Here is a 25,768-nt window from a genome sequence, read left to right as displayed (position 1 = left end):
ACTTTTTGAATTACTTTTACTAACACAGTGCAGGATCACAGATTCAGCACCGCAGCATTTCCTGAAAACAGTTGAGTAAATGTGGTTTAGTTAGTTGTACGATTTTTAAAGAATATTCTTGTATTTCAAAAGTTGACACTTAGAAACTTTTTCACATAGAACCACCAATGTTATTCTATGGGAGGAAATTCAATTCACAGGTAAGTTACTATAACGTTACTTTTCTTACTCAGTGCTGGATACCTAGATTCAGCACTGGGACATTTCCTGAAAACAGCTGAGAATATGCGTTTTGGTTAGTGGGCTGATTTATAAGGAATATTTGTAGATTTTAAAAGTCGACACTTGGAAACTTTGGGTGAAAAAGTGTCAATGTTATTCTATGAGGAAAAAGAGGTTATCAGTTTCCAGGTAGGTAATCGGTCTTTGGGTTTATTAAATTTATTATAAGGTGAATGGCTTTATGACGGCCAAATAGCCCTATTAGTATCCTATCAAGGGAATGTTATAGATTTAAGAACGCAATGTACATAATGTCCTGATGCCATCTTATTTTCAAACATCAATGTATTTTCTTTGTTTATTAAAGTTATGTGAGTAAATTGGATATGTGTAAAACTGTTAATGGAAACAACCGTTACTTTTCTTACTCAGTGTTGGATACCTAGATTCAGCACCGGGACATTTCCTGAAAACAGTTGAGAAAATTAGTTTTGGTTATTTGTGTGATATTTAAGGAATATTCGTAGTTTTCAAAAGTCGACAGAAACTTTTTGGGAGAAAATGCGTCAATGTTATTCTATGAGGAAAACTGGTTATCGGTTTCGAGGTAAGTAATCGGTCTTTGGAGTTAGGTTTCCGGGGTTAGACTCAGGGGTCTCCCAGGGTCAGTGATGCACTGTTGTTGCACCTTCAGCGACACTCGGACGGCCGGGTGCAGAGTGTTGGGACCCAATGTTATCCTATGGAGGATAGGGGGCTCCGGTTGGTGGCTGCCGGTAAGCAGGCCATTGGTTGTGGAAGCAAAGCTCCCAGGGTTTAGCTCTGGGCAAGTTGGGAACCAAGTTAGCACAAAAGGGGCACCCTCAGCGGCACTAGGGCAGCACTAGGGCACTAGAGCGGCCGGGTGCAGGTTGGAGGGTGCTGTTTTGAGGTCAGGTGCTCTGTTGATCTCAATGGAGATTCTCCAGGACAAAGAAACACTGCAGGCTCGGGGACGAGGATCTTCCAGGAGCGACCACCACTTCGAGGGGTAAGTTGGGATGTTGAGGGTTGGTTAGGCACCGCTGGGTTGGGCACACAAGGCTGTGGGGCATCGGGTGCAGGGGTACCTTGGGACGTTGGATTTTCTTTCCCGCTCTGGTCATGGTAGGGGTCCTCGGGATTGAGGCTGCAGGCGTCGTCTGGAGGCTTGAGGCAGGTCAGGGGTCGCCGGATCTCAGGTCAGGATCGCCAGGGGGACCTCCTCGTGGTGTTTTTCCGCTCAAGCTCGGGCCAGGTTCGCAGGGTGCAGAGTGGGCTGGATTTCAGGTTTCTGGCTGGCACCAGGTGCTGCAGTTTAAACACGTCCGGTGTTCACGGGAGAAACAGTCCTTAAAGTGAAGGCAGGCAGGTCCTCCGGGGTTTTTGAGATTGCTGGACATGCCAGGGTTTTGCAGGAGCAGGTTAGAGGGGAGGCATGCCTGTAGAGCTGGGGCCAAGTCAGTGGGCGTCATCCTCTTGTTAGCTCTGCATGGCTTCTTATCCTTCTTCTTCTCTTCATTTCTTGTGGTTGCTGGATCTGAGGGAGGAAGGTTCAGGGTGCCCCTAAATACTAATTTTAGGGGTGTTGTAAGTAGGTAAAGGGCAGGGACCAATGGGTCCCTTCCATGGGGTGGGTACACCCCCTATTCTGCCGCTCTCCAGTGGGAGGGGGCAGGAGCCTGTCCCTGGTTGGCTGGGTCCCCCATCTCCAAGATGGCGGGGACTCAAGGTTGTGCTTCACCTCGCCTCCGGCACCTTAGGGATGGAGCTGGCAGAGGTGGGCACACCTCTCTTCCTCACTTCTTATTCCCGCCGGTTCTCCCGCCCAAAGTGGGGGGTAGAACCAGTGGGGACCAGTTGCTGAAAGCAGCAAATTGTCTGGAGAGGCTCACAAATGCCTTTGAAGCTTCCCCTTCGTGAACCCTGCCCATCCTGGGGGATGAGCCTTGGCACCTCGTCCCAGGATGTGCATTGTTTCAGGCCCCCGAGAGCAGCAAGCTCACGACCCAGGGGTTCAGAAACATGTCTGGTGGTGGCAGCTGGAAACAGCCACTCAGTCAGGTCACTAGGAATTGGTCGAATTTCAGGGGGCATTTCTAAGATGCCCTCTGTCGTGCATTTCACATTAAATCCCACACTGGCATCAGTGCAGGTTTAATGTGCTGAGAAGTTTGATACCAAAGTTCCCAGTCTTCAGTGTAGCCATTATGGTGCTGTGGAGTTCGTAATGACAAACTCCCAGCACCATATAATCCTAATCGTAGCACTGCACTTACAGTGCCCAGCAATGGACTTGGGCACTGTATGGGTACAGGGCTCATGCACATGTACCCTCACCACTTGCATAGGCCACCCAGCTAGATGGGTGACTGATGCATGCCAGGGTAGTGGTTTGTGGGCATGGCACACAGGAATGTGTGCCATGTCAACTCTTCACTTTGTTCTGCACCAAGACACGCAGCCTGTAAAGACAGTGTGTGAGTGTCAGGGTACAGGGCCTCTAAGGGTGGCACAATAAGTGCTGCAACCCTTAGAGGCCTTCTCTGATCACAGTGCCCTGGGTACCAGTGGCACCATTTACCAGGGGCTGACATGTGGCCAGAGATGTCAATTGGGTTAGTTTTGGGGAAGGAACACAGGCCCTGGGAACCTGATTGGCAGGGACCCAGGGCTCACCAAGAAAAAGTGCATCAGTAATTTGGCAAAAAGTGGGGTAGTTACTGTGAGAAGTTAGCCTGGCATATAATGTCCACTAGTTCTAGTGGGCACCTTGCACCAGTCTAATCGACCCTTATTGATGGTGGTTGTAAAGTCAACCTTATAGAAAGCTATCCTAGGGGTAGCTGTGACGAGCAGTCTTCAGGCTAAGACTTCAGAGAGCGAATTAAGCTAGTTGTTTTACCAATTATAATCCCTTGAGTACCAAATGAAAGCACACCACACAAGGTATATATCAAATATATAGGTATTTATTCTAAACACAACCCCTCTGCACTCTTTATGAGGTCAGAGGTAAAAGTACAATACAAGGAACTTAATTAGCGTAAGATAAGTTGCATAGTATACGTTTTGCCCTAGGGGTCTCACAAACCATATACTAAAATAGTGGTATAAGAACCACATCTGAGATAGAAAGCACGCCTAGGGCCTGTGGAATCGCTGGGGCTTCTAGGAACAACCAAGGGTTAGGAAGTAGGAGGCCCACGGGAGACGGGTGCAGTGTCTAAACACAGCTGTGGGTTACCATTGATTTTCTATAGGAAACAAAACAAGTTACAAATTTACAATTTTAGGACACTTCTAAATAAACTACGATGGAACCCTTTTAAACTTAGACACTAGGAGGGCCAATACCCCCCAGACTCTCAGAGTACTCATGTTACCTCACCCATGGAAGCCGGGTGCATAGGTGTCTTTTGATGTCGGGTTTCGTCGTTGATTTCAATGGAGAGCTGCAAAGAAGTGCTGAATGCGTCCAGAGGAAAAGTGTCCGGGTGGATCCAAGGGTGGATCAAAGATCTGAAGAACCTGAAAGCAGAAGGGACAGAGTCTTGGTCACTTACCAGTGACCAGGATGGCGATAGAAAGCTACCAGCCAATGTCGGGTGATTTCAGGTGAAAAGGTGAAGTTTGTCTCTTTAGCCACAAGGTCCAGGAGAGGTCTGTTGGGATATAATTTATTTATTTATAGTCTTATAACGTGCCTGAATCAGCCCCGAAGGGGTATCTCCGCGCGTAGCTTCTGTAAGGGTAGAGAGACATGTTAGGGGATGACAGTGTAGGAAGCAGAGGTAAATTAATCTAGTGTAAATAGGTATGTTTTTAATTTTTTCCTAAAAGAAAAGAGATTAGAAATTTGTCTCAGCTGTGGGGGGAGGGAGTTCCATAACAAGGGGCCTTTGAGTGGGGGTGCCCGGCCTCCCTGTCTTGCTCTGGTTACTCTGGGTACCTGCATCAACATGGTGTTACTGGAGCGCAAGGCACGTCCAGGACAGTAGGGGACAAAAATGTCTTTTAAGTATTTGGGACCGGACCCGTAAATACACTTATGCATTATGCAACAAAGTTTGAAGTTAACACGTTGTCGCACTGGAAGCCAGTGAAGGTGAGAAAGGAGAGGACGTGACGGGGTTTGGGGGGGGGCATTCAAGATGAGCCTTGCTGCAGTATTCTGTACCACCTGCAGTCTGCACAATTGTTCTTGATTGGCAGAGATGAGTAGACCATTGCAATAGTCTACCCGTCCGAGAACTAGTGCCTGTACCAGCGTTTTCCTGTGGATGTCTGGCAGGAAGGGGAAGATGCGCCGTAGAAGTCCAATTACTCGGAAACACGTTCCCGTGACTTGACTGACATGATCTTTTAAAATCAGTGTTTGGTCTAGGCGCACTCCTAAATTTTTGATGGTCTGTTTAGGCGCAGGGACAGGTCCTAGCTCGAGTGGCCACCAGTCCGGAGACCAGAGCAGGGTGGCCCCTCCAAACAACATGACTTCAGTTTTAGTCACATTGCATTGGAGGAAGTTCTGGGCCATCCAGCCTGCCACAGCTCTCATACCATTTTGAAAGGATTGCATGACTGCAGGTGTGATAGTTTGGAAGGGAAACAACAGCTGGGTGTCATCAGCGTAGGAAATTGGGGAGAACCCGTAAGATCTTATAATGTCTGCCAAAGGGGGCCACATATATGTTAAATAACGTGGGGCTCAGGCATGAGCCCTGTGGCACACCCTTGGTGAGCTTCCTACAGATAGATTTATGGGAGCCTAATTTGACACCTTGTTGCCTATCTGCAAGAAAGCTTTCAAGCCACGCAAGAGCGGCCCCTTTTACTCCCATTCCTCTCAAGCGGCCGAGAAGAATTTTGTGCGACACCGTGTCGAAGGCAGCGGACAAATCCAATAGCACCAGAATCACTGAGCTCCCCCTGTCAAGTGACATCCTGATGTTATCTGTTACTGACAGGAGGGCTGATTCGGTGCTATGGTTGGGCCTCAAACCAGATTGAGAGTGGTCTAGGCCGCCCTCTGCCTTGATGTAATTAGACAGGTGCGCGTTGACATGTTTCTCGGCCAGCTTGCTGAAATAAGGTAGGAGGGAGATGGGCCGGAGGTTGGAGAGCTCCGTCCAGGGGAGAGCCGCATTCTTGCGGATGGGGTTCACCACCGCTCTTTTCCATTCAGTTGGTACATATCCCTTCTTCAAAGACTGGTTGATTACATTTTGAATGTGGGGACCTAACAAAGTACTAAGGGAAGTTAAGGTGTTAGCAGGGATAAGGTCATCCGGGGACCCGGATTTTACATGGGTCATTAATGTAAAAAGCTCTCTATTGTTGATAGGAGGGAATGTAGTCAGCACGGAGCTAGTGTTTTCAGTGGGGGGGGGCGATCAGAGTGTCATTGTCTGTTTGAGATGTTAAGATTTTATCGTAAATGGACTCTATTTTATTTTCAAAGTATAGGGAGACTTCTTCGCATAGACTTTGTGAGAAGTCATCCGGACTTACACAAGCTATAGGCTTGACAAATGTCTCAAGAATCCTAAAAAGTTCTTTAGGAGAATTACCAGCTTCCATGAGCTGTTGGGCAATGTTGTTTTTACGGGCAGCTTTAATATGTTTGTAGTAGTTTGTTTGGGCTGCACGATGTGCCTTCTTGTTATACTCTGAGTGGGATTTTCTCCATCTCTTCTCTATCCTCCTGCATTCTTGCTTCTCTTTTCTGAGCGCCTCGGTGTACCATTTTTCCTGTTTGGCCACAGGGAATTGCCTAAATGCTTTCAGAGGGGCAATTTTGTCAATGGCTACAGTGAGTGATTCATGAAACATAGTTAGGCTGTGTTCTACTTCGCCAGTATCCTTAATATCGGGTTTTTCCCATACCTTTTGTAGTGCCTCCAGTGTGAGTTTGTGCCACTGTCTGCGCATAGTAGGGGGTAGGGATTTTTTATAGGAGTCTTTATTGATTTTAAAAATAGTGAATTCTAATAAAAAGTGATCAGACCAATCTAATTGGGTTGGTTTGTTGCAAGATATATTATCAAAGTTGGTGTATATCAAATCGATGCAATGTCCGCCTTCATGTGTGGGACCCTGATTTTTTTGTGTGAGGCCAATGGTTGTCAAATCAGCAGACAAGCTTTTGGTCCCCATAGATTCTGGTTGATCGGTATGTATATTAAAATCCCCAAGAAGAAGGAAATCCTCATTGGCCCGTATGTGTAGGCCTAATATCTCTAGAAGAGATATAGAAAAGCTAGGGCATGTAAATGGTGGTCTATATAACAGTGCTCCCTTACTGGTCTTTCTATTAGGGAAGGTGATTCTATAAACCATTATTTCCATTTCTTTACAGCATTGTTTGTCTAGAATATCCAGTTTAAGGCAATCTTTATAGATTATAGCAATGCCGCCACCTGTTTTTTCAGTGCGGTCTGAGTGATGGAGTTTGTATCCCATTGGTACTCCCAGGGCAATAGCAGATATTGTGTGAGGCTTTAACCAGGTTTCAGTGATGAAACAGATATCTGGAGTCAGGGAATGTATAAGATCCCAGATCTCTATTTGGTGTTTGGGCATTGATCGAGCGTTTATGAGAATACAGTGCATATTGTCAGATGACGTAGTTGGTTTGTGTAAAGCAATAGTTTTCATGGAGGAATAATGACATTTTAAACATGAAAAGGGTCCTTCATAACAGGGCCTCTTGTCACTCATATAGCAAGGGGAGATGGGCTGCCTTAACTTTAGTAGAGATGATGCGTCATACCTGATATGTTTGGCCACACAAATGGGCGGCATAGTGGAAACCCGTCGCCCCGTTGACGCGTCCTGTCGCGGACGGGCGCAGACGGGCAGCTCTTTGGCTGGTCTTCGGCTGAAATGAGGCTGCGCGCAATCGCTGCGCGCTTCCTTTGAGGCGATGGCTAAATAGCCCCCTGTTAACAGCTAGAGCGCTGACCGCTCCCGGAAGTGCCTGGCCCTCACCTGTCCGCCCTCCGCACAACGGTAAAGATTTACCGAGTCGGACCGAGGCGGGCAGGAAATGGGATCGAGACCAGCACTCCGGTATGTCACATCAATTAAAATAAGTATTAAACAGTTGGTGCTGCGCTGCTCGCTAAAAACGTGCACAAATCTTTTAAAATTAGAAGGAGTCTAAAAATGCGAAAATGTTAAGGAAGCTCTGCCAGTCACTCTAAAGAATTTCTTCCCGTTCAGCAAGCTAGCGGTATGAAGACACTGCCACCGTCTTCCACCGCAGCTGCGCTGTAAGAGGCTCCGCCTAAATAGCCCCCTGTTAACAGCTAGAGCGCTGACCGCTCCCGGAAGTGCCTGGCCCTCACCTGTCCGCCCTCCACACAACGGTAAAGATTTACCGAGTCGGACCGAGGCGGGCAGGAAATGGGATCGAGACCAGCACTCCGGTATGTCACATCAATTAAAATAAGTATTAAACAGTTGGTGCTGCGCTGATCGCTAAAAACGTGCACAAGTCTTTTAAAATTAGAAGGAGTCTAAAAATGCGAAAATGTTAAGGAAGCTCTGCCAGTCACTCTAAAGAATTTCTTCCCGTTCAGCAAGCTAGCGGTATGAAGACACTGCCACCGTCTTCCACCGCAGCTGCGCTGTAAGAGGCTCCGCCTAAATAGCCCCCTGTTAACAGCTAGAGCGCTGACCGCTCCCGGAAGTGCCTGACCCTCACCTGTCCGCCCTCCGCACAACGGTAAAGATTTACCGAGTCGGACCGAGGCGGGCAGGAAATGGGATCGAGACCAGCACTCCGGTATGTCACATCAATTAAAATAAGTATTAAACAGTTGGTGCTGCGCTGCTCGCTAAAAACGTGCACAAGTCTTTTAAAATTAGAAGGAGTCTAAAAATGCGAAAATGTTAAGGAAGCTCTGCCAGTCACTCTAAAGAATTTCTTCCCGTTCAGCAAGCTAGCGGTATGAAGACACTGCCACCGTCTTCCACTTCCATAAAATTATATGTATACTTGATTGGCCCACTATGTACCATATAACTGTATATGCATATGAATAACCATATAGTATCGCGTAATATGTGTATGCTCTTCTATTTGATTCATGCAGGCCTATCCAGGCCTATTGATATAACTGCGGCCAGTTTGTTTCGTTTCCCCGTGTTCATGTCCCATTTCCCTGAAGTCACGTGATTAGCTTTTGGTACGAAACCATGTTGCCAGGCTTAGCTTCCCTCTCTGATCTTTAGTGTGTAGCTCAGGGAAACCCAAGGTCACACCTGCCTCTCTTGTGGGATGCGTGCATTCTTGCAGAGCCCGTTCTTGTACTCCCCGGGCTCCAGATAGACTAGAAGGCACCTCATTGACCTGCCCCCGGAATAGCTTCGGTCTAGCTACTAGCAATTAATTGTGCCTTATATGGGTCTTCCTGCTGGCTCACTGACAACTTGTATTTTTCCTTGTAGGGTGTCAACTAGAATGTCTGAAACGTATATATGCTTTGTATCATTTGTATGAAGTCAGTCTCCTCTGCGCACCTCCGGGGTCGTGTAGACTGAGGCTCCCCTGACAGGGCTTGTATTTGATTGAATAAACGATTCGACTTTCTCCATTGCCGACTGCCTTATTATTCATTTATAATATATATGGGCTATTGGTAAGTATAGCCAGGCTTTGCAAAATTTTGGTTCCTTCAGTTGGCGACTCCGCCGGGACTCCGCGATAGGGTCGTCCCCTCCTGTAAATAGGAGCAGAAGGGACAGGGAGGAGTTCTGGCCGAGTGGGTGGACAGACAGTATTTTGATTCGAAACACCCGTTTGTGGTATGACAATTAGAGATTCCGCCCTCGAGCCCAGTATCCTTCCCAGCTGACCTGCTCCCTAACCCGAGAGAAGAACAGGCTGTGTCGGTCTGTTTAGGAATCGGCAGTGGAGAAGTCGGGATCGGCCTGAGTGCACCAGGTGAGTGAGTCTTTTGATTACGGACACTTGGGAAAAGTGTTCACTTGGTAATAGCAGTCTGCTTTTTGTTGGTGGTCGGGGAAGCCGGTCCACACAGGGAATCGGAGGGGTCTGACGTTGCTGTGCAGGGGCTGCACGGGTAGACACCCTATGGATTTGTTTGGTCAATATTGAAGATAATACTTGGTGCCTCGCGGAGCACGGAGTGCTCGCCCGGCCAAACTCACTCCAGGAAAGCCCTGGGAGCAGCTGGGTAAGCTAGGGTTCTGGAGCTTCTAGCCCCGAAACACCGGCCCAACCGGAATGCAACCAGGGGATACCTAGGAAGTGGGTTTGTGGCTTTCCTACCAAGTGGCTCATTTGTGGTTGAATTTCGGAGAGGTCTGGAATTCTTTTGAATTGATTCCCCAAACGAGAGTCGACGGGCTCTGTTCGTATTAGAAGACATGTCATTTGCATTTGCATTTGTATTGAGCTCATTTGTTACCCTGACGCGCTTTACAGCACTTTACATGGTTGAAAAATAGGAAGAGTATGAGAGAGTGAATGGTGAAGAGGGCGCCCGCATGAAAGGAAAGAGTAAAAATTAATAAATAAGAATTGTGATATTGTTCTTGCCATGCCTTGTTTAAGCAAAATATGTTTTGGGTGCTGCTGTCGGAGAGGTCCTCGGCTGGAAGAAAGACAGCCCGCCCCTCCCGAGGAAAGCCCCAGTTTTGATATGCATGTTAAACTTGGTCTTACACCAATCTTGTTTAATATTTTATGGCACAAATACACCAGTGATAATACTGACTTACAATGGCCTCTAACCGGGTCGTTTGATGAGAAAAAGATTAATTACCTCCAAAATAAAATGTTTATGAAGAAAAGCCGTCAGTCGATGTTTGACTCCTTGAACCTATGGTTAAAGGAGGCAAAACGGTGACGTATAAGGGAGGAGAAATTGGGGAAGATTAAATCAGGACAGACTGTAACGCAGAAAGCCGTAGCTTACGATAAAGGAAAGGTGGAGGTAAATATTGCCCAAATGGATAGACAGTTCCGTTTAGAAACAGACAAAATTTACGTGGCACGACCCGATGTCAGAGATGAGCTGGAGGATTTATTGGACGCTCGTCCACCTCCTCCTTATGCCCCACAGGGTTTATACCCAGCAGTGCCTTTGGCCCGAGTAGACCACCCTGGCGCTGCGTTAGTCATAAAGGATCCTATGGGAGCCGTGGCTACGGCCCCCTTGGATGGGTCTGTGCGGAGCGCGTTATTTCCCCCTCCCTCACTCCGACCAACTACCTCACCCTTGATTTTGTTACAACCAGATGCGGTTGTTTCTTCCCCCTTGCATCCCGTATTTCTCTCTCCCCCTGCTCGGAGCGCTATAGATCCTCGAGCTCTGGCTACCTTAGATACCACGCCTAAGCATCTTGGGTCTGATTCAAGTGATCCGCCGATTTTTACTAGATCCTCGTTAGGTATGGAAGAAAGGAGGACTATAGTAAATCAAGCATCCCAATGGATGCAGAATGCTCTTTATACGATGGAGGATATTTGGAGCACCATGAAAGATTATGAACCCGTTGCTCAGCAATTGGCTTTAGAAAATATGGCGATTCGATTAATTTCGCTTTGGGAACAATGTTTCGAGGAAGGGTTGGCCCCTCAAATACTGAGGGATATAAGAGAAAGAGCGCATAAGTTCCAATTACAGTCTGATGAGATATATCAGAATGTAGGGACTCTCTTACATTATCGAGAACGAATGCATCGGAAATGTGCTGATTTGGGAACCCCCAACCCTATGAGAGAGGTGCATCCTCTCTTCTTTCCGGAATTACCAGAGATAAAAGACGTTGGAGGCAATGTTACCAGAGCAAGGGTCGACCCGAGGCTTCAGGAACAATGGGTATATACCCCTTGGAAACGAAGCGAGGTTCTCACATTGAAAGCTCAGCTCCCTGACCCTCGTAAGAATCCTACAGCCTATTACAAAGAATTGGCCGAGGCTACCACCTCCGCCATTTGGACTATAGCTGACATTGAGTTATTTTTTGGTCTTCTGATCCCGGTTGATATTTGGAGACAGATACATGATATAGATCATGTTCCTGAGCTAGGGGGGACCTGGGATCAACTGAAGAATTGGGATAAGGAACAGAAACCTGGAGAGAAACCCCGAGATGAAATTTTAGCAGTGCCAGATAAAATTATTACATTCATGCAGAACCTCCTCCCTCCTAAGAAAATAGACTGGGATAAATTAACGGCTTGTAAACAAAAGAAAGATGAGAGTGTGTCAGATTTTTTCACCAGGTTTGAGAAAACAGTCATAGATTTTAGTGGGCAGGATTTCTCCACAGATGGGGAATACAATTATTTGTTAACAGGTTTGTGACAAATTTACTACCTGAAATTATGTCCCGCCTTCAGGCAGCTGAAAGTACCTGGACCACAGCCACCCCGTCCGTAATCCTTAGTATGGCTCAATATTATGAGCATCAAGAAAATGAAAGCAAGGAAAAGACTGAAAAGAAGACGAAAGATTTAAAAACTAGAGTTTTGTTGCAACAAGTCAGTAGAGGACAGACAGCGGAACGTGGTGGGCGCGGTCCTTCCCAAAGGGGTGTAGCTGCAGGCAGAGGAAGAGGAGGTCCCCCAAATATTGGCATTAATCAATGCTCATATTGTAAACAGGAGGGGCATTGGAGAGCGGAATGTCCTTTGTTGTTGGCAAGAAACGGCCCCAGTAAGGGACGAGGACGGGGCCGGGGAAATATGGATCGAAACAGTATGCGAAGAGAGGAAGAGGATTCTCGAAAGAATTATTTTGACAGCCCACAAAATAGGCAATACTATAACGAGAATTATACTCCCCAAGGCTATACTGAAAGCCCTAGTATATATAGCCAAGCCTTAAAGGCGGTTCTCGATGAATTAATTTTGCCAGCCGGGAATACGATTATTCAGTACGTAGATGATATATTGGTGGCCTCTGATACAAAAGAGGGATGCAAAGAGGCTACGGTGAAATTGTTTCACCATTTGGCTGAGAAAGGGAATAAAGTGTCCCTTTCTAAATTTCAATATTGTCGACAGGAAGTGACCTACTTAGGCCATTTTCTGTCGAAAGCGGGGAGGCGCTTGACTCCTGAACGAATATCTGTTATAGCTAACATGTCTGTACCTCGTACTCAACGTGATGTTCGTGCTTTTCTTGGAATAACCTCTTATTGTCGTCAATGGATTCCTAACTATTCACTTCTCTCTAAACCCTTGTTGCATTTGACAACCAAAGATGTGCTTGAACCCTTACCCTGGACGGATGAATGTCAAGAAGCCTTTGAATCTTTAAAGTCTGCTTTGTGTTCTGCACCTGTGTTGGGAACCCCTGATTACCAGAAGCCTTTTTCACTTTATGTGCACGAGGTAGACGGTTGTTCATTGTCAGTGTTAACTCAGACTTTTGGTGGAAAACAGAGACCCTGTGCATTTTTCTCTTCAGTTTTGGACATTGTTGCTCGAGCCCTCCCGAGTTGTCTGAGGGCTACTGCTGCAGTAGCACTAGCCATCCGACAATCAGAGGGTATAGTCTTGAACACTGACCTCACAGTTATGGGACTGCATGCTGTGGATATCCTTTTAAATAGAACTAAAACCCAGCACCTCACGAGTGCCAGATTGACAGGATATGAATTGACATTATTTGCCCCCCATATTACCATCAAAAGATGTACTACTTTGAACCCCGCCACATTATTGCCTCTCCCGGAAAAGGATGAAAGGGTTGATGTCCATTATTGTGTATTTAGAACAGAAGAAGAAACAAAAGGGTGTGTAGATTTAATTGACACCCCTTTACTTGAACCAGACGGGGAATTGTACGTGGATGGCTCTTGTTTTAAGTTACCAGATGGCACTGCAACAGCTGCATATGCCATTACAACTTTGAAGACAGTAGTGGAAACCGCAAGGATTTCACACCATCCAGCCCAAGCAGCTGAACTAATAGCTTTGCTAAGAGCCTGTGAATTGAGTGAAGGTCGGAAGGTGAATATTTTTACAGACAGACAGTACGCCTTCGGTGTTGCCCATAGTTTTGGGAGGTTGTGGAGGGAGAGGGGTTTCTTTACTACGCACGGCCAGAAAATCCAACATGGTCCCTTGATTGATCGACTATTATTTGCTTTGACATTACCGAAGAAGTTAGCCATTATCAAATGTAGTGCGTACAAGAAAGTTGTAGATTCTATTGGAGATGGGAATGCCTTTGCTGATGCAGTAGCAAAAGAAACGGCTCAGGCTAAGGGAAGTCCCATGTTTCCTAGTACATCTGCCCGATGGACCACCGAAACATCCTTTTTGATAACACCATTGAAAGTGTGAAAGAGTTACAGAAAGAAGCGACTATTGAAGAGATGCAGAGGTAGGAACGGGAGATTGGGAAATTGGATGAGAATGGATGTTGGATAGATCGATCTGAGAAGCAGCGATGGTTGCTTCCTAATGCATTGGTATATGCAGTAGTTACCATGGCGCATGGCCCGGCCCATATTAGTGCTAAAGGAATTAGCGCAGTATTAGACCCGGTATGGAATAACCCAAACATTCTCAAAATAGCAGCCCACATTATTAAATATTGCCCGGTGTGTTTACGACATAATCCTGGAGGTAGAGAAGCTGTTTTGAGTGGCAATTTTGCTCCGCCATCCTTGCCTTTTGAAGTCATACAGATAGATTACATCCAGATGGAACATGTAAATAATTTAAAATATGTATTGGTGGTGGTATGTGCTTTCTGTAAATGGGTCGAGGCCTACCCAACCAAAGATGCCACGGCAATTGCCACTGCTAAAGTTCTAGTAAAGGAATTTTTCCCTAGGTATTGTTTGCCCCGAATTATCTGGTCGGACAACAGACCCCATTTCAATGCCTTGCTAGTGCAAAGTGTTTGTGATGGATTAAAAATAAAACAAACGTTTCATGCTGCTAGACATCCACAATCAGCAGGCTTGGTTGAAAAATACAATGGTATTTTAAAGCTCAAGATGGCCAAAATTTGTGCAGACACGAGATTGAAATGGCCCGATGCCCTTCCATTAGCCTTACTGTCCCTTAGAACGACTCCTCACTCTAGAACCGGTCTGTCTCCATTTGAGGTGATATTTGGCCGTCCAGCGAATGTGTGGGGAGTCCCTAGGCCCAGATCTTTTAGGGATATTGATTATCCGTTGATGACAGATTACCTTTATGCTTTGACTAAAGATCTGCGTTCTATTCATCAACAGGTATCGGACACATTGCAGCCGCTACCGTAGGGTCCTTGACATCGTTTGGAGCCTGGCCAGTGGATACTGGTGAAGAATTACCAGCGGACGTCGAGTTTGGAGCCCAGGTGGTCCGAGCCCTACCACATCCTCTTAGCCACAAGGACGGCGGTGAAGGTGCATGGCCGAAAGCACTGGAGCCACGTGAAGTGCCTACCGCTGCCCCTACCTTCTGATCGGCAGAGCTTGGAAGGAGTGCCGAGTCAGGAAGGAGAGTGGATTAAAAGTTTTGTGCCCTTTTCGGATGCTCACGACAAAGGGCCATCAAGTGAAGTGTTGCCTGAAGGGAAAGGTGTGGCAGCTCAGTCAGAAGCCACCACAGGTCCCGAGGTGCCACAAGGGGTGACCAAGTCTGTTACCCATGATACCGAATTGTTTTCTGACCAGGAGCAACCTGGCCGTTGTCGATACGATCTGCAGCCCCGAAAACAGCGCGGTACCCCACTCTCTGATGGAAGAAAATAGACCAAGACTTTGTGCTGAAACACCTTGAGTAGAGTGTTTGGGGTACTGAGCGAGACACTGGACTGAACTCGCAGAGAGCTTGGAACATTGTGTAATAAGGCTCTGTTCAGAAAGAAAGACTGAGTTAAGGGCCGTGATCGTACCTTTGGAAATCCGAAAGTTTGCTTTTTCTTGGAAGCGAAAAGGGTCTGCCTGTGAGGCTCTACAAAACGGACACAGGGAGAAGATCCCTTGGTGGGAAGAAGAAACCCTCTGGTGGTGTGCGTGCTCTGTGGATACAGAGCTTAGTTTTTGGACTTTTAGCAAGGGACCGAGATAGATTTGGACTTTTAGCGAGTATGTTTTCCTTTGATCGTTTTGTGATGCAAGATGAACGACCACTTGCCCCCCCGGCGTCATATTCATGATATGCATTTGTTTTCCGGATGGCCCACTAGAGTGAAGGTGGCATTCGTTGCTTGTATTGTTATAATTACTGTAATAATGATGTGTGTGTTTGTATACTTGGAATTTCAGCATCCAGTGCAGACATTTTTGAAAACTACTACTGCCCCTGAAGAATATCTCTTTTATTCTTTGCCTCCACATAAGGCTAGGCATAGGGAGACTTATTCAAAGAATGTTTTCATAGAGATGTTGCATCAAACCCACAGTACCACGAACAAAACAAACTGTTGGGTTTGTGGCTTGTTACCGTCAGTCATACACCAGCATGAGTTATTAATCTCCCTTCCTTTATCCTATCTAGCTAGCTGCGAAGCATGGTGGCAACTGTTATCATTAATGTATTCGCACTATGTTGAAAATCCCAAAATATATTCCGAAAAAGACTATGAAGCTATTTTGAAGTATATAGAGCGACACCAATGATTTGATGCTGAAGGGGATGGAGGTCAGGGTTCCTTAGATCCAAATGAGTGTATGAATGTATATACTGATTTTGAAAATGATACCTGGTTGCAGGAAGAAATGCAGGATTTTGAACTTTTCAATTCTACTTTGTATTTCCAGCATTTTAAGGAACGTAATGTTACAAACGATAAAGCATTGCCGATCCCCATAATCAATGCCACCTCATTATTCTGCATTAGGGGGTGAGGTCATGTTAAGGTAGGGAGTAGTACCTGTAATTACACCTATACGTTGCAGACCGACAGTACTCCCCCGATGATCACACCCCCTAATGTATATTTTGTATGCGGGGAAAATGCTTATACCTGGCTCCCTCGAGGATGGGCAGGACGATGCTATCTGTCCTTTCTCTACCCCCCTGTGTATATTGCCCCTTCTGATTATCACAGGACCCATCGGTTAATGAAAAGAGAGGTAGAATCTAATCGAACTATTAGAAGCTATGATACCGATAGTACTGATCAGACAGATACATCACTGCAGCAATTTGAAGACATTACAAAGGGCCTGGTTCCATTTTGGGGTCCGATCTTTAATAGCCCGAACATAAGACGCCTGTCTAGAATAGTGGAAAATGTGGTTCAAGCCACGACCAAAATTTTGTCCAACCTTACTGTTGAACTTCAGGCTACGAGGCTTGTTTCTCTTCAAAATCGGATGGTGTTAGACGTCATCCTGGCAGATAGGGGTGGAGCTTGCCGTGTGATCGGCAGCTATTGTTGCGTATTTATTCCTGATTCGGCCCCTACCATACACCTTGCAATTAAGAAATTACATCGATTAGCTAGTGAACTTCATGAAGAGAACAGCACCTGGTCCCTCAGTGGATGGTTCTGGGGCCTCCTGGCAACCTGGGGTTGGAAAATATTCATGATTTCAGAAGGAGCTTTTGGGGTCCTTTTCGCTTGTTGCATATGCCTTCAATGTGGCCCAGCATGCTGCACTTTCTGTGCCACTAGGATAACGTCCGCCCTGACAATATCCCGATAGGAAAAGATTGAGAAACAAATGATTCAGAAGGAGGTAGCAGACCTCATGCAGATCGATGAGGGGGTGTTTGTGGAGTGAAGTAGTTATATTGGCCATAGTAGGCCAAAAGGGCCGTCTGTTGAGATATAAAATTATATGTATACTTGATTGGCCCACTATGTACCATATAACTGTATATGCATATGAATAACCATATAGTATCGCGTAATATGTGTATGCTCTTCTATTTGATTCATGCAGGCCTATCCAGGCCTATTGATATAACTGCGGCCAGTTTGTTTCGTTCCCCCGTGTTCATGTCCCATTTCCCTGAAGTCATGTGAATTAGCTCTTGGTACGAAACCATGTTGCCAGGCTTAGCTTCCCTCTCTGATCTTTAGTGTGTAGCTCAGGGAAACCCAAGGTCACACCTGCCTCTCTTGTGGGATGCGTGCATTCTAGCAGAGCCCGTTCTTGTACTCCCCGGGCTCCAGATAGACAAGAAGGCACCTCATTGACCTGCCCCCGGAATAGCTTCGGTCTAGCTACTAGCAATCAATTGTGCCTTATATGGGTCTTCCTGCTGGCTCACTGACAACTTGTATTTTTCCTTGTAGGGTGTCAACTAGAATGTGTGAAACGTATATATGCTTTGTATCATTTGTATGAAGTCAGTCTCCTCTACGCACCTCCGGGGTCGTGTAGACTGAGGCTCCCCTGACAGGGCTTGTATTTGATTGAATAAACGATTCGACTTTCTCCATTGCTGACTGCCTTATTATTCATTTATAATATATATGGGCTATTAGTAAGTATAGCCAGGCTTTACGAAATTTTGGTTCCTTCACGTCGACGACAACCAGGAGCTGGATTCGAGCTGTCCCACAAAGGATCTAGTTGACTTCGGTGTCGGTATCCAAATTGGACCCAACAAGCCTTAGTAAACACAATCCATGCAGGATGTCAAGATTCGCTTTGTTGCAGACCAGCAAGGTTTGTGGCACTTCTTCTTTGTAGGGAAGCTGGAGCAAACCTGGAGCAACCAGGAAAGCAAGTTAGATTTAAAAGTCTTCGGAGGGCTCACTAGCCAATGGACTAGGAACCGGGAAGACGCTTCAAGCTGAAATGCAAATGCGGGGCCCACGAGACACTTGTGGAGTGTGGGCCTCTGAGCTTCGGTGCAAATGGTGCTCGGGGCTGGGGCTTCAAATACCCCAATGCACAACTTCGGGATACCTCGAGAAGTTGGTGTAGGTAGCAAAATGCGGATGTCCAGGAGTTCCGGTCCCATGTCTCTCGTGTCCGCCACGGGTCTCAGCTTTGCTGTGAGCGAAGGTCGGGGTCAGAGATGTCTGGAAGTCCATGTCCTGTTTCACAGATTCTTCAGGATCCGGCGGGAGCCTCGAAAATGCAGACCGGCAAAGTTGCTATTGGTGCCTGTTTGAACAGGGTGGTCACTCCTTGACCACAAGGGAGATGTCTTCCGTCTTCCAGTCGAAATGGAATGTCGAAGGTCCAGGATTTATGTTTCAGAGTTTCATCCAGGGTAATCTAAAGTCCTAGGGACTGAGTTCCTATACTTATACTACGTTTAGGGGCTGGACAACCTTTAAGGTCCCTCCTATGGGTGGACCTGGGAAGGGGGTGGTTACACCCCTTTCCCTTTGTCCAGTTTCACGCCAGAGCTGGGGCAGAGTACCTCAGCAACCGGTTTGAACTGGGAAATGCATGGAGCACCTAGTGTGCCCCAGGCAGTGTTTGGAAAGCATTCACTGAATGCAGCCCTCTCTGCCCCAATACACAAATGCCTGTGTGGAGAGGTGACAGCACCTCCCTGGACAGGAAACCTATTGGCCAGGCCTCCCCTGCCGGAGTTTCGTGCAGCAGTGAGAGGGCAGACTTGTGTCTGTGGCAGCAGCATCCATTTTGTGATGCTGAGGCTCTGTTTAACTTTAACCAGGTTTACCAGTAACTACATGTCTTCTCCCTCTAGAACGGTGGAATGCTACCCCCGCCACCAGGACTGGGGGGGGGAGGGTAGTATGCCAAAGGGTTTGACACCTTACACAACATGTTTTGATAAAGCCAAACCAAAGTTAGAATTAACCGCAAGAATCATAATGCACTTAAGAGTATATGGTATGGCTATATCATAGAACAGCTATAAGGAGATGGCTCTGAAAGCTGCAGACGGGCTCAGCTCATGCTAGGGCACCCTCTCACATAAAACCAAGAACTCTGCCTCCAGGATTGTCAAGGCCTGCCATAGGAGTGACTTATAGGTGTATATGTATCTATATATGTATATAGATATAGGTAAAACCAAAAAACGACATTAAATGAGGGTCAGAGAGGGGAATATTTAAAGACCACTGTGTCCCAATCCCCTACTTCAGCTAAACAACAAGAAGAGGGACACTAGGGTCTAGTAAGTGGTGTTGCAGAGTGGGAACTAGAACGAGACAGGTCATACAGCTCTGCCTTTTGAGTTATAACCAAGGCTTGAAAAATTCTCATCAGGCCACCCTTAATGGTGGAGTGTCGTCACATGAGATTAGTAAAAGGATCCAACCATCGCCCTGACCATCTGCTGATGGTACGGAGGTGGATACCAATGGTGTACTCAAGCCAAAGGTTTCTCAAAGGTAGTTCTGATGAGGTGCAGTGCAATAAAGAAGTGAATTATAAAAATTGAGCAATGGAGCAAAAATATGTTTAATAGGGATTGTTCCAGTGTCAATGGTTAAAACAAGCACGTAGGGTAGTTATGAATTTATGGCTACTCCGTTGTGTGGTGCAGGAAGGTCAACATGTTTCTGCCATGAAGATCTACTATCCGGCTTTCGTCAGGACCTAATAGGATTGAATGCTACTGCAAAGAAGCAAGTAGTGGTCCGTGATAAATCATAAATGTGTGATAGTGTAATCAGAGGTTGAATCCTTTTACTAATCTCATGTGACGACACTCCACCATTAAGGGTGGCCTGATGAGAATTTTTCAAGCCTTGGTTATAACTCAAAAGGCAGAGCTGTCTGACCTGTCTCGTTCTAGTTCCCACTCTGCGACACCACTTACTAGACCCTAGTGTCCCGCTCCACTAGTAATGCCTCAGTTTGTGAGGCTCCACTTCCTCTCGGATGCCGGAGAGAGGTACCGACGGATAGAGCGGGGCCTCACATACCCGAGCGGATGCCGGTAGAGGTGAGGTCTTCACCCACAGAAAGCTGGGTGAGAATTCGTGGTCTACTCCGCAAGGACACATTGGGGCTCCAAGGTCCTGGTAGTAAGACTTTTTTGAATCTTTGATTACACTATCACACATTTATTATTTATCACGGACCACTACTTGGTTCTTTGCAGTAGCATTCAATCCTATTAGGTCCTGACGAAAGCCGGATAGTAGATCTTCATGGCAGAAACATGTTGACCTTCCTGCACCACACAACGGGGTAGCCATAAATTCATAACTACCCTACGTGCTTGTTTTAACCATTGACACTGGAACAATCCCTATTAAACATATTTTTGCTCCATTGCTCAATTTTTATAATTCACTTCTTTATTGCACTGCACATCATCAGAACTACCTTTGAGAAACCTTTGGCTTGAGTACACCATTGGTATCCACCTCCGTACCATCAGCAGATGGTCAGGGCGATGGTTGGATCCTTTTACTAATCTCATGTGACGACACTCCACCATTAAGGGTGGCCTGATGAGAATTTTTCAAGCCTTGGTTATAACTCAAAAGGCAGAGCTGTATGACCTGTCTCGTTCTAGTTCCCACTCTGCGACACCACTTACTAGACCCTAGTGTCCCTCTTCTTGTTGTATAGATATAGGTATACTATATCTAAGTAAGGGGTGATTACACCACCTTACCCAGGCTGTAAGAACAGACCTGTGGTGTCAGTTTGGAAGGCAACCAGGGGTGGCACAATACATGCTGCAGCCCCTGGTAGGCCTAGGATGCACCTATGCCCTGGGTACCTAGGGTACATTATACAGGGGCTCACAAGGGTGACCCAGTAAACAATCTGGTATGTACCTAAAGTACATGGTGTCAATTTAGAGAGAGAACAGCTAGGCTGTGGGCCTGATTAGCAGGGCCACAGCCAGACTAAAGTCAAAAAACCAGAGAATCACAGCAAAAAGTCGGGGTGACCATAGGAAGCAGACCCTACTCTCCTACACATACTGCAACAGAAACCTACTTTCCTACACTCCCAATTGGTGGTGGTCAATGACTGGTTGACGTGTGGTTGGGATGACCAGGCCTATCAAGTCAAATTCTCCCACTTCGGCCTAAATAATATTATGTGCTCCTATATGGAGACCCGCTCTCCCAATATCTCCCGATGGTAACAGCAGTACATTTTAAAATCTGGCACTCTACGTTATGCTTCCTTGACTATGATAAGAAATCCAACCATTACACCCCGCTGTAGATAGGCAGATGGCACCATCACTCAGCTCAGTTGGAGGGTTTTGCGGCCTGGGACAAAATTGGTATCACCACTCTCGGGATGTGTGGCATGGTGCACAACTGTATTCCTTCAAGGATTTCCAAATGCAAATGGAAGGCGGGCAAATTGCCCACCCCACATGTTTCCGCAGCCCACATGCAGGATTTTAACAGGGTCTTGCCCCCTGATTTCCCTATTTTGGCAGAGAATTGTGAAAACACTCTCAAAGGTATTGAACAGGCCAATCGAACTGAAACTCGGACTGAGGTTCTCAGAATAGTGGAGGATCTGGGCGGACCTCATCATGATCGGATGCCAATGGGGGTGGCATGATTGTTGCCAAGAGAGACATTGCGCAAAAGTGGACGTTTCCCCAGGCTCCTGCCCTGGAAGAATGGAGAAGGGGAGTGGTCCGGTGTGCTAAAATGGAATCGCTGATTTATTAGGCACAGGGGGGCTTATTTACAAGCCCATTGCGTCACTTTTTCCATGTTAAAAGTGATGCAAAAGTGGCGCAAGGTGCTTGTAAATCTGGCCCAGGGTGTCCAGCAGAAACACTCGAAAAAACAGGGAAAGTAGTGGGCGTTTTATGGACTGGATGGGGACTGACATTGTATGGGATGTTCAAATATGGATGAGTGTCAGAGGATCCGTTGATTGGGCATTACTACAACTACTATATGTGTATAATGTCATCTTGAATGTTAATAAAACTTGGTTTATTAGAAAAAGCTAAATACATTTAATTGAATGTTAATAAATATATCTGAAAAGAAAAAATATTTATAATTTTATTTAAAAATGTTTTAATAAGCCTTTTTGAATTTAAAAATAAATGAACATTGATTTGTATTACAATATAATGAAATCACATAAAAATAATTCTATACATCACTTTTGACCATTTTTTATTACAAAATATATATATATATATTTTTTTTTTTACTTTAGGTGGCAGGTGGAGATCTTTATAAGATAAAGTACGGGGAATAGTAACATTTTTTCTAATTTTTTAAAAAAATACTAACAATATTTTTACATCAACAATTTATGTCAAATTATAATAGGTATTGATTTAAAATATAGGGAAAACAATTCTAAAGCAATATTAACTTCATTTTGAATTAAATATTTAATTATTAAACTACATCAAATGAACAATATTTTTTAAGATTTGCTAAAAAAATGCCATCTAAAGTGAAATGATTATACGTATTTATTTTGAAATAATTATTCAAAAAGTTAGCTATACAAACTTTAAAAAATGACATTTAAAAATAATGTACATTTATTTTTAACGTAAAAAGTTCTTAAAATATTTTAACATAAAATAATATTTCTGTTTTAATTATGTTTACATTTTTAACACTCCTATTATAAGTCCCTGTCTCCAATATTTTCCATAAAATGGTGTTGCATTATTAGTGGGTGGCCATGTGTGGTGCTGACTTACTACTGCTCCTTTTTGACAGTAACAACTTACACTTGCAAAGTTGGCTCCACCCCCTTTTTCAAGGGGTGGGGATGTTGAAATATACGCTTTTAAGTAACCTTACACCCAGATTTTGTGAATAACTAAAAGTCGTAAAGATACTCAAATGTGTAAGAGTAAATTACTTATGTAAATTACTCAAAAATGTAAGTTCCTGTTGTGAATAACCTCAGTGAGTCTACGCTTTTGAGTAACTTTGCATTTGTAAATGGCGTGTAGCCAAAAGTAGTGGTTACTCAAAAGTGTAATAGTAAACTTACACGTGTAACTTACTTACAAGTTTGAATTACCTTTAAGAATAGCCCCGAAAGTATAAGTGCATTTGTGCCTGTCTGTGCTGCATGCATTAGCACATAAAAGAGACAAACTGGCTTTAACACAAAAGCAAGTTGGACAAAGTCAAATAAAAAACGATTGTGCAAATAGGCCTGTGCTTCGGCACTCACCAGTAACCCTCTTAGAGGGGTTGGGGCAACAGCTAGTGGTTGGGTGTTGTGCAAGTCGGACTCTAGTCCCTCCCTTTAACACAAGGCATCTGATCTGCCGTGTCCATACAGCTCACCATTCCCTTGCATCCTCTTCACCTCCACTCCAGCGCCTTGAAGCCTCATTTATGAAAAGTGTTGCATCGCTAGTTGAAAACAGCAATGGAACACTTTTCATTGCGCACTCCTTGGATGCGCCATAATTACATCACGGGACTCCAACTCGCCAGGAGTGACCAGATATGTCAGGAATCCTGTCGTATCTGGTGGCGCAGTAATGACGCATTGCCGGAGTGTGTCCCAAAACAGACCATGCAAAAGGGCCTGCGTCAGTCCTTACGCTTGCTGTGAAGCAGACATAAGGATTTGACGCAGTGAACTCGTAGAACGCTCCTTTTTTATGGTAGAACGCCCAAACTGCATACATTATACCGGACTCAGGTATAATGTTGCACAGAGGTTTACAATGTGACACATCTGACTAGATGCGTCACTTTGTAAATATGGCGCAGTGTGGCGCATTTTTTTACGCTGCTGCAGCGTCACAAGAGGCTTCATAAATATGGGCCTCTGTTTATAGCATATGCTTACATTCCAGAGCAACTTCTAAAATATCTGCTTGCAAAGTAGGCCCTGGCTACAAATACTTAGTGGGCGAGTGTCATTTTGTCAGCAACCAGTTTACTTCAGTGGCAGCATTTACGTTAAGGTTATCGGTGCTGGGTTGGGCAAAAATGTGCCACTGTGTTCAGGGCTGCTTTGGAGATACCTGACTTCCGGGTTTGCCTGCCAGGAGAAAATTATTTTTCTTCAAACTGGCAGAAGTCCTAAAAATTTAAAGAACGTGCCATGAAAGGAGATCTGATAAGACCAGACAAGCTGCAAACATTGACATCCGCGTCTGTACACACTGTCACGCAGATCCAGATATGGAATACTGGGCGCCTCCAGAACATGGCGTATTTTATTGACGTCTCTATTGGGCATCTCTTCTGGGACCTGCCTCAACATGCTCGCTGCAGCCCGGTCTTTCAGTCGGGCTGCCTTGCCCGTGCCGCGGGTCTTAAAGGTGTTGAGGCAACAGCCAGTGGTCAGCTGTTGTGCAAGATAGACTCCATTACCTCTCTTTAACACAAGGCATCTGACCTGCCGTGTCCATACAGCTCACCATGCCCTTGCACCCACTTCACCTCCACTCCAGCGCCTTGAAGAGATTTTTGTGACTCATTTATGAAAAGTGTTGCATCGCTGGTTGAAAAGAGCGATGCAATACTTTTAATTGCGCCCTCCTGGGTTGCGCCGTAATTACAGTACAGCACTCCATGTCGCAAGCAGTGACCAGATACGTCAGGAATCCTGACGTATCTGGCGGCCCAGTAAAGACACATCGCTGGAGTGTGTCCAATACAGACGCAACTCCAGCAATGTGTCATTACACATGAGAAGACCCATGTAAAAGGGCCTGTGTTACTCCTTATGCTTGCTGTGAAGCAGACGTAAGGATCTGACGCAGTGAACTCGTTGAATGAGCATTTTTTTACGGCAGAACGCCCACCCTGCATACATTATACCTGACTCAGGTATAATGTTACACAGGGGTTTGCAAAGTGACGCATCTGACTAGATGCATCACTTTGTAAATATGGCGCAGTGTGGCGCATTTTTTACGCTGCCGCAGCATCACGAATAGTTTCATAAATAAGGGCCTCTGTTTATAACATACGCTTACATTCCAGAGCAACTGCAAAAATATCTGCTTGCAAAGTAGGCCCTGGCTACAAATACTTACTGGGCGAGTGTCATTTTGACAGCAACCAGTTTACGTCAGTAGAGTGACTGGCAGCATTTACGTTAAGGTTGTTAATGCTGGGTTGGGCAAAAATGTGCCAAGGTATTCAGGGCTGCTTTGGAGAGACCGGACGTCCGGGTCTGCCTGCCAGGAGCGGATTATTTTTCTTCAAACTGGCTGAAGTCCTAAAAATGCAAAGAACGTGCCATGAAAGGCGATCTGATAATACCTTAAAGCTGCAAACATTGCCTTCCGCGTCTGTACACACTGCCGCGCAGATCCAGATATGGCATACAGGGCGCCACCAGAACATGGCGTCTTTTATTGAAGTCTCCATTGCGCATCCCTTCCGGGGCCTGCCTCGACATGCTCGCTGCCGCCTGGGCTTTCAGTCGGGCTCCGCCGCCCGTGTCCCGGGTCTCTGGTTACAGACAAGGCCTCTCAGAGAAGGGGGCTGCCCACACACCATGGCTCTCGGAGCGGCGCGCCCTGTGCCAAAGTGGCCCTTATCGCGCGCGCTCCCGGCCTGCGCAAACACCCGGAGCCCAGCGCTGCCTTCCTCTCTCTCTCCGGATGTGTAAACAGGTTTGAGTGCACGTATTTCACCTGCTCTCTAAAACCTGTCACAGAGTTTTCAGAAACAATGGGTGCTTTCTCATCGTGGCAGGAGTGCCAACG

General features: G+C 45.8%; 1 long non-coding RNA gene across 1 annotated transcript in view; it reads right to left on the bottom strand.

Moving 5' to 3' along the window:
* The window catches only part of LOC147665153 (uncharacterized), a 68,108-nt gene extending 42,546 nt beyond the window's left edge, over positions 1-25,562 (bottom strand). The window contains exon 1 of the long non-coding RNA XR_015305025.1: positions 25,320-25,562. This is a non-coding gene — a long non-coding RNA (uncharacterized LOC147665153). The remainder of the gene's footprint in view (positions 1-25,319) is intronic.
* Between the last annotated feature and the right edge of the window lie 206 nt (positions 25,563-25,768).

Source organism: Lissotriton vulgaris, unplaced genomic scaffold (assembly GCF_964263255.1).
Source record: "Lissotriton vulgaris unplaced genomic scaffold, aLisVul1.2 SCAFFOLD_2368, whole genome shotgun sequence".
Taxonomy (NCBI): domain Eukaryota; kingdom Metazoa; phylum Chordata; class Amphibia; order Caudata; family Salamandridae; genus Lissotriton; species Lissotriton vulgaris.
Note: the sequence above shows the minus strand (reverse complement) of the source record. Positions and strands in the feature narration are given on the sequence as shown.